The 10,122-nt window shown below is 39.7% G+C and overlaps 1 protein-coding gene across 4 annotated transcripts in view; it reads left to right on the forward strand.

Moving 5' to 3' along the window:
• Positions 1 to 10,122, forward strand: part of LOC108359798 (protein rolling stone) — a 127,794-nt gene that overhangs the window by 35,200 nt on the left and 82,472 nt on the right. The window lies entirely within an intron of this gene.

Consider the following 10,122-nt stretch of genomic DNA (forward strand, 5'->3'; position numbering starts at 1 on the left):
CCTTGTAACCTATGCTTAGAAGGCTGATCCCGCGGTAGTTGGCGCGAATGGCGGGGTCACCTTTCTTGTGGATTGGGCAGAGCACACTTAAATTCCAGTCGTCGGGCATGCGTTCATCTGACCATATTCTGCACAAGAGTTGATGCATGCACCTTATCAACTCCTCGCCGCCGTACTTGAATAGCTCAGCTGGCAGGCTGTCAGCTCCAGCAGCTTTGTTGTTTTTCAGCCGCGTTATTGCTATACGTACCTCGTCATAGTCAGGCGGTGGAACGTCGACTCCGTCAACCTCGACTGCGGGCTCGGGTTCTTCTTCTCCACAACTTTCCGTGCTGCTTCCATTTAGTAGGGCGGAAAAGTGTTCCCTCCATAATTTAAGTACGCCCTCTTGTACAAAACCATTTGAATATACTATAAGCACCTACCTACCTAGTTCATACCAAATTGCAAGTTCATGTGACTAATGGTTCCGAAGGTAAAACTGATCAAAATTTCCACGCCCTCCTATAACCACCTACCATAAATACGTATGTCCGCATAAAAATATATATATTTCTGATAAAAATTTACCCGAATATGGGATGCGCCACGCCCCCTTTTACAAACTAATTTATATATACGCTTCTATAAGCACCTACCATAGGTATGCCTGCATACCAAATTTGAAGTTCATGTGACTAATGGTTCAGAAGTTTTAGCTGACAAAAATTTCCACGCCTATGGGAAGTGCCACGCCCCCTTTTATAAACTCACTTATATATTTATTTATTTATTTTTATATTTCAGTCAATTGAACGATGAATTCTTACTGACTGTAATTCAGAGGTACTTAAAACTAGTTAAAAAAGTTGTATAATAAAGTACGAACTGCTGCACAAGATAGAGACGGGTCAAAAGTTGGAATATTGTTTAGCTCCACTAAGGTTCTAATCAAGGGAGCATACATTGCATAGTTCGTTTTAGAAAATACGATGTAGAAAGAAGAAACACTGCGTAAATTACGTGTAGAACATTGAAAGTTATTCTTTCCAAGAGGTTAGGGCAATCAACCGATCCATTCAAGAGATTGGCAAAGAATGAGCAAGCAAGATAAGCAGATCTGCTACGTAGAGTTTGTAAATTTAGAAGTGCACAACGTGATTCATATGAGGGAATGGGTTCACTAAAATTCAGTGAGCGTAAAGCAAATTTTATAAATTTTTTCTGTATCCGTTCTAATCGCGTGATATGAGAATTGTGGTATGGTCTCCAAATGAATGACGCATACTCCAACCTGGATCTTACTAGAGTAATATAAAGCATCTTCAAAGTGTATGGATCGTAAAAAGATGAACTATTACGCCGGACGGAAGCCAGCATCGCGTATGATTTGCCAACTATATATTCGATATGCGTGGAAAAGTTTAGCTTCGTGTCGAAATGGACACCTAGATCCTTGACTTCATTAACATGATTAAGAGGAGATCCAGAAATATGATAGCGTGTGTGGAGCGGAATTAGCTTTCTAGTATAAGTACAATGTGAGCACTTATTTATATTTAGATGAAGACGGTTTCGTATGCACCAATCCTGTAGTTTAACAAGTTCTCCTTGAAGGGCAATGGAATCGTGTATGCTTTTAATGACAGAGTAAATTTTGAGATCGTCCGCATATAATAGATATTTAGATGACGAGAAGCAGGACCCTATGTCATTAATAAATAAAATAAAAAACAGTGGTCCAAGTATACTACCTTGAGGAACACCCGACGTCGCAATAAAAGGCTGTGAGTAGACATCCTCGAACACAACCATGCAATTTCTGTCAGACAAATATGATTTAATCCACTCCAAAAAAATAGAGTGGAAACCCGTTGAGAATAATTTAGACATGAAGACCTTGTGAGAAACTCTGTCAAATGCCTTTGAAAAATCTTTATATATTGTGTCGACTTGGTGGCCAGCTTGAAAAGCAGACAGACAATCTTCCGTACACATAATATAGACCCACCGGTCGCAGTGCCTTACCCAACCAACTATCTATCTTCCGTAAAAATTGCAAGATTGGAGACTGTGAAACTTCCTTTAATAAAACCATGTTGGTTTGGACTAATTAAGCTGCTAACTGAGAATGACAATTTCTCCTTAATAACACATTCGAAAATTTTCGCAACTGTGGTTAACTTTGAAATTGGTCTATAATTAGATACATCATTTTTGTTGCCACTTTTACAAATCGGGGTTATCTGAGCCTTTTTCCAATCATCAATAAATTTACCCAATGCTAAAGACATGTTAAAAATCAGTGTTAAAGGTTGGATTAATGCAGGACATTTTTTAAAGAGTATGGCTGAAAGACCATCAGGATCCATAAGATTTGAGGTTTTAAGTGAATCAATACCACCACCAACGTCCACTTCCGACAGTATAAGCGACCCAAACGCAGGTAGACATTCAGGAATCCGAAGTTATAGCCGGTTCCGAAGTTATAGCTGATAAAAAATTCCTCGCCTATGAGATGTGCCACTCCCCCATTTACAAACTCATTTATATATACCCTCCTATGAGCACCTACCATAGATATGTCCGCAACTCAAATTTAAAGTTCGTGGGACTTATGGTTCCGAAGTTATAGCTGATAAAAAATTCCACGCCTATGGGATGTGCGACGCCCTCCTTTCCACACTCATTTATATATAGCCTATTTTAGCACCTACCATAGAAATGGCTGCATACCAGATTTCAAGTTCATGTGACTTATGGTTCCGAAGTTATGGCTCATAAAAACTTCACGCCTATGGGAGATGCCACGCCCTCTTATCGAATCCCAATTTTTTCACCCTATTATAGGCCCAGGTGTCATGGCAATACTCTATCAAAATTTTGTTCGATTCTGTCTGTCTGTTTAGGCTGCAACCTGGCACATACATACATACATACGTCCACAAATATATAGTTGATATCTATCATTATCCCAGTGTATAAGAATTTTAGGAATATCTCATCCACAATGCCGCCTATCGTGTACATTTTAGGCCCAATAATTATTTTCAATTGGCTAACATACGCTCTAAATATTAGCCAAATCGGCAAGTAAATGCAATTTTCAGGAATATCCTGACCCCAGCGCCTGTGTTCAGAAATTTGAGCTTGAAATTAAATCGAACCCCAAGGCCTTTTGGCGGTACGTAAAATAAAAAAAAAATTGCTCAAGCATTCCGTCGGAAGTTTTCTATAACGGATTACATGCGAATTCGTCTGCAGAGGCTGCAAATCTGTTTGCAGACTTCTTTAGCTCAAACTACGAGCCTGAAGTAGATTCTACTGAAGACAGCTGTTTGAATGTGAATGTCTCAATTGATTTTGGGGCGCTCTCCATACTCTTGATGACGTGGTTGATGGCATCCAAAATTTGAAATCCTCAAAGCAGGCAGATATTGATGGTCTGTCCCCATGTCTTCTCCAAAACTGCCCGGCTATTGCATACCCTCTTCTACTATTGTTCAATAAATCCCTTAAATATGGCGAATTTATTGATGCCTGGAAGGTTACCTTCATCACGCCCATTCACAAAAGTGTTAATAAAAGCAATATTGCCAACTACAGACCCATAACAAAGTTGCCTACTGTCTCTAAGTTATTTGAGTTCATTGTAAAGCAAAAGATGTACTTTGCAACCAAACGGCTGATTTCTGTTAATCAACGTGGATTTATGTCTGGTCGATCAACTGTTACAAATCTAGCTGTTTTCTCCGAATTTTGCCTGTCTGCTTTTAACAATCGCATGCAAGTTGACACTGTCTATACCGATTTCACCAAAGCTTTTTGACAAAGTCATTCGCTCCTAATATCCAAATTATCTAGTTTAGGTTTCCACTCTACCTCTCTGAAGTGGGTAAAGTCTTACCCTTCGTCACGAAAGTGTGTTGTCATAATGGACAACATCTCGTCGCAATCTTTTACTGCGACCTCTGCAGTACCTCAGGGTAGCGTCTTAGGTCCCCTTCTCTTGTGATTTTTATTAATGACATATCTAACTGCTTTAACCATTCTGAATATCTTTTATATGCCGATGACTTAAAAATTTTCACTACGGTTACAAATCAGTTTGATTCTGTCAAGCTTAAATCCAATCTAAATAATGTTTCTGTCTGGTGTCGTACAAATCAACTCCAGTTAAACATAAATAAGTGTTTTCATATCGCATTTTCTAAGTCTCGTTCCCCGATCCCCACTTCTTATTATATCTTTGGCTCATGTCTAAGCATTCGTAAGGAAATGTCTGATCTTGGAGTGGTTTTCGACTCCAAATTTCTTTTTAATAGTCATCTAAACTATACTGTAGCACAGTCCTTTTCTATACTAGCTTTTATTCGCCATTTCAGCTCTGAGTGTACTGACCCGTACACTCTGAAACTACTCTTTACTTCTCACGTCCGCTCTAAAGTAGAATATGCTGTCTTTATCTGGAGGCCATACCACAATTCCCATATTGAAAGGATTGAGCGAATACAAAGAAAATTCATACGTTTCGCACTCCGTTCACTTCCGTTTGTTGATCCGATTCCTTCATACACTGCCAGGTGTCAGTTAATCGATCTTAAATCTCTAAAAACCCGAAGATCCATTCTTTCGCTTACTTTTGTATGTGATATTATTCGTGGGGCGATTGATTCTTCATTCATACTTGAATGCATCTGCTTTAATATCCCCACAAGAGACCTGCGTAATCATGAGATTTGTTTTCTAAATCGCGTTAAAACACTTTACGCTTCTAACCCACCTATTTATAGAGCATTAAAACAATTTAATTTTCTCTCGTATTCATCAGATATCGCTTTCTCTTTGTCAAAACATAGATTTAAATCCATATTAAATGAAATTGTTAAATAAACTTAAACTGAATTAGTCTCTGTATAGTGTGTAAGAAAATGTACATTTTCTAGATTATTCTTAAATAAATAAATAAATAAAAAATTAATAAATAAATTTTTGGTAGAAATATTTATTTTCAAGGTACTGATATATGTTCCAAATATGAACGAAATCGGTCCAGCCGTTTGGTAGTTTAGTGACATACAATATACGAAAACTCTATTAAATTGTGAATTCGTGACATCTCAGCATTCTTCATTTTTCGGCAACAACAACAAAAATTTTTAATTTTTTAAATCGAAAAACCTTCCAAACAGAAGGTTCACAACAGTCCTTTTTACAGAATTGAAATCGGTTCAGCCGTTTGGTCAGGCATCGCGGTCATACGAAAAACATTTAATTTTTATATACATATATAGACTAGCTGTACCCTGCCACGCTTTGCTGTGGCATATTCCAATTACATGGATGATAAATGATTAACGAAACAGAGAATACGTTTCATATAAGTTTGATTTCGTAATAAGTACTTGTGTGCACAGTATTTGTGGTTTTTCCATTCTCTGCATAGATTTCAAGGATATCTGGTTTGGCGACACGGGAACACGCGACATCTAAAAAGCAATCCGTATCTAAATCTAAACCACACTTTTCCAAAGGTTGATCTTGAGCATTATTGATTGTGATTCCGAATGCCAATCGAATTAAGAATTAAAATCTTTTAAATTGAAATGGTGTATCGGTCGGAATCATGGGAATTCTTCACCTTCTTCTTCTTCGCCACGTTAAAATCTTTGCTTACACTACGTTCTTCATCAATTTCTTATCTGCGTGTCGCATGCCGTTGCAGTGCTTCTTCTGATTAATATTCCTCAACATGGTAACTGGAACATCTATTTTCAATTTCGGTATGTCATCCCTGGAAGATCAATCGAGTTCATAAATTCCGTTGCTTCATCTGTTTCTACAAGGGTGTTTATCGGCGTATATGTTATTTCCTCACTTTGAATGCTGAATTGAATATCATTATTATTGAACATTAGTGGTATTCACCAAATTGAACAAGTGACCTGGCAGTCTGGTAAATGAGCAGATCAGCTCAAGCAACGACTGTTGTCAATACCACTACTATTTAGTTGATAGACATCCTTATTCTTCGCAGTAAGAATATCTCGTTCACTGAGCCAGTCGTTATTCCTATAATTAATTGTATTTATTAAGTAACCTTCTTTCAATCAGTTCTCCTTTCGCTGTTACTAAGGCACAAAAATTATCGGACAATAAAATTCGTCTTAATTTCTCATTGACTGGCAGCTTTCCGTTCCCAATGTCCAGTAATTATCGCGATAATACCTCGGCTGCAGTGTATGTACATATGTTCGTCTTGCCAAACCGTTGACTATTTCAGGCAAGCATTTATCTCTCTCGCTAGTGTTAATCGAGAAATTACAGACAATGTTTGCGTAAAATCTCCTGCGAGCAATATTAATGCATTTCCGAATGGTTGAACGTTTCCACGCAACACGATCAAGAACCTCAAGCGATTTTTATGTACCATGGTGCACTCATCCCAAACAATGAGTTTAAATTTTGTAATACTTTTTCTGTACCGGGTGTTCTAGAAATATTTCACGTGGGAGTTTCGATGTTTTATATTTTCAATGGCAGCATAAGACCTGAATAAGCAGTGCTTCCACTTGGTGACAATGTCGCAGCAATTCCAGACGAAGTGATAGCTAATGTTATGTAAGTTTTTGATCGAACCGTGGCCAGGATCAATCTGATAAGGAATATTTTCCCAGTTCCTACTGGCGCATCCAATAAGAGGGTCCCCCAACTCCGTCATTTATCATTTGCATATTCTTCTTCTACTTTGGCTTTGTAAACCGCCTAAGTCATTTTGCCCGAGCTCGACAAAGAACGTCAGTCATTTCTCTCTGCGCCAACTTGGCAACTCTTCATTGCAAGGGGGGCTCCCTATTCCTCTGCTACCATCACACCTGGAATTTCGGTTCCTATTGAAACGACATGTCTAAGCCAGCGGAGCCGCTGTATTTTCATTCGCTGCACTATGTACATTTCGTTGTAAATCTCATACAACTCATCGTTCCATCGTTTACGGTAATCCCCGTCGCCCACGCATAGAAGCCTGTAAAGCTTTCGTAAGATCTTTCTCTCAAATACTACAAGAGCCGCCTCATCGAATGTTGTCATTGTCTAAGATTCTGCGCCATATAACAGTTCGGGCCTGATGAGTGACTTATAGAGTGCGGGTTTTTTTACGTCGAGAGAAGACTTTTTCGAAATTATAACTGTCAACAGTGACGTGGGTTCCAAGGCGCGAATGCGCTGACTGTTTATTTTATGACCATTCTGCAGCAACAGAGAAGTCATATGGTGACATACGTGTAAAACGTGCTTGGCTTTTGGATAGTGGATGCACTGCTCACTTGTGTGGTGACGAGTACATGTTTAAGACAATGGAAAAGTCATCCAAAGCTAAGCTGAATTTGGTGAGTCAACCGGCGTGTGGAGATGTGCGAGGCAAAGGTGTGGTACATTTATCAGTGACTACCGAAAGTGGCCAGCGCCAAGTTGAGTTCCGAAACACGTTGTTTGTTCCAGAGCTGCGCACTAATTTAATTTCGGTAGGTAAAATTACTGATAAGAGGCAAAAAGTGACATTTACCAAGGACGCTGCGTATGTGTGCAATGGAAATGGAGAAATAACACTGATCGCTGACCGCAAGGGCGACTTATATTATATAATAGAAAGCAGCGAATGTGCTGCTGTCCAGCCGAAGTGCTCCGAACTGTTGAAGTGCCACTGTCGGTTGGGCCATCTAAACGCGGCTGATTTATCAAAGTTGATACGTGATGGTGTGGTTCCTACTTCTGACACTGGCGACGTCGAGCAGCTGGCACAGTGTGAAGTGTGTATAATGGGTAAAATGTCTGCGTTACCGTTCAATAAAGGCAGAGTGCCGTGCTCAGAGTCTTTGAAGATTATACATTCCGACGTTGTTGGGCCATTCAGGGAAGAGTCCATTGGCCGCGCCAGATATTTTCTCACCTTAATAGATGACTGCACAAGGTGGTGCGAAATATACCTACTAAGGCAGAAGTCTGGCGTTTTCGAGGCTTTTAAGCTATACCAGAGATTTATGGAAAGGCAGACAGGGCTGAAAATTAAGTGCCTGCAGTCCGACAATGGACGTGAGTATTTAAATAATGATTTTAATACGTATCTTTCAGAATCCGGCATAGCACGACGGCTAAGTGTTCCTCGCACGCCCAAACAGAATGGAGTCGGTGAGCGAATGAACCGAACGCTGCTGGATATGACTAGGTGTCTCTTATTGCAGTCGAGCCTAGGTCATGCTTTTTGATCGTTAGCGGTAGCAACTGCGTGTCATATAAGGAACAGATGCCCATCGCGAAGCTTAGGATCGAAGTCACCTTATAAATGTCTAAATAAGGTAAAGCCCAATGTCAAATACTTAAGGTCGTTTGGCTCAAAGGTAATGGTACTCGATAAATTACCCGAGAAAAATAAGCTGGAACCGAGATGTGAAGAAGGCGTGTTTGTAGGGTATCCAAGAGACAACAAGGGTTATCGCGTGTGGATACCAAAGGCGCATAAGATCGTATGTGCGCGTGACGTCCGATTCGTTAGTGAACAGCAACTGGTTTCACTTCCAACACGTAGCGTCGATGATCTGCTGATGCAGCCTGAAGTTCCAGAAGAGAATAAGAGCAACTGCCGTAAAAGTGTAGAGTTTTCACCTTCTGCTATTGAAAAGAGTACATCGAATGAACCCACTACAGAGGCTGATGAAAAGTTGGAAGAGGTTCGAAGAGCACCAGGTAGGCCAAAGTTGTTGCGAATGGGAAATAGAGGAAGACCGCGCAAATTGTTTCGTTCTCGCGCTAACTCAGAGCCATCACAGCAACCGGTTTGTACAGAAAGCGACAATGATAGTGTTGGTGACGATGATGTGTTTGTTGGTATAGCTGAAGTTAGCATGCAGAACGCTTTGAATGGACCTGAGAGTGATGAATAGCGAGACGCATTGGAATGTGAGGTAATTAACCTGATTAAAAATGATACATGGGATATTGTTCCGACCACTCACAACAAAAATATAGTGGGACGCCGTTTTGTTTTGACAGATAAGTATGGATCCGATTCCGATGGTAATATTGAGCGACGCAAACCTCGCCTGGTAGCCAAAGGCTATGGTCAGAAATATGGTATAAACTATAGTGAAACGCATGAACCAAAAAGACAAGATCACGCGGGCAGGAGAGTAGCCCGTTAGAATCGCATTTAGGAAGAAAGTGGAACGATTTTGACATTAGCCGTTTGTTTACATTTCTTCGTTGTTTACAATTTGGTGGTGGCTTTTTACTGCAATTTTCTTCATTTTCGCTTGTGACAACGTGTGTACACATAAGATAAAGAATAATTTAACAAAACGGCATGATTTATAGAAGAATTTGCATAATAAAAATGATTTTTCATGCGTTCAACAATTTCGCGGTTTTCTCCGTTCTCTTCGTTGTTTACTTCTTACAACAAAGATGGCGTCGAGATTTCGGCAGCTAGAAAATAACTTTTTTCGTTCTTTCCTTCCCGCGTGATCTTGTGTCTTTCGTTCATGAGTGAAACGTATGCGCCAGTAGCTCGCTTAGGTTGCAAACAGAGTGGAAGCGAAGCCGAAGACGAAGATGAAGACGAAGCCGAAGACGAAAAACAGTGCAGTAGTAAACATATGAAAGTGATAACAGTGCATGCAAAGACGGACACGAAGATGAAGATGTTGCGCAAGCGGTCAGCTTGAAACAGTGCGGTACTGTTTTCAAAGACGAATAGCTTGCTGTGATGAGTTGTTTACAATTTATTTAACTGTTTGCAATTGTGAAAAAACGCGTTTTTTAAGAAATGGGCTAAATTTTTGGCAAAATGTAATCAAACGTATTAATTGGCATTCTTGTATATTCGAAAAATGTCTGTCCGTCTTGCCGTAACACATAATACAAGTGGCGAAATTCTCCAAAAGTTGTATACAAATTATTTCATGAATTGCTGTTTTTTCTTTATTTTCTTTTGATTTTATCTAAAAAAGGGTTTTATTTAGAAACAAATCTTCATATCATTCATCTTCCACTATGTACACTCGCTAGCTTGCCCGCAACGCAAGAAATTCGTCTTCGGCTTCGTCTTCATCTTCGTCTTCGGCTTCGCTTCCACTCTGTTTGCAACCT

This window comes from Rhagoletis zephyria, unplaced genomic scaffold, assembly GCF_001687245.7.
Source record: "Rhagoletis zephyria isolate East Lansing unplaced genomic scaffold, Rhagoletis_zephyria_1.1 Rzeph_scaffold_00462, whole genome shotgun sequence".
Taxonomy (NCBI): domain Eukaryota; kingdom Metazoa; phylum Arthropoda; class Insecta; order Diptera; family Tephritidae; genus Rhagoletis; species Rhagoletis zephyria.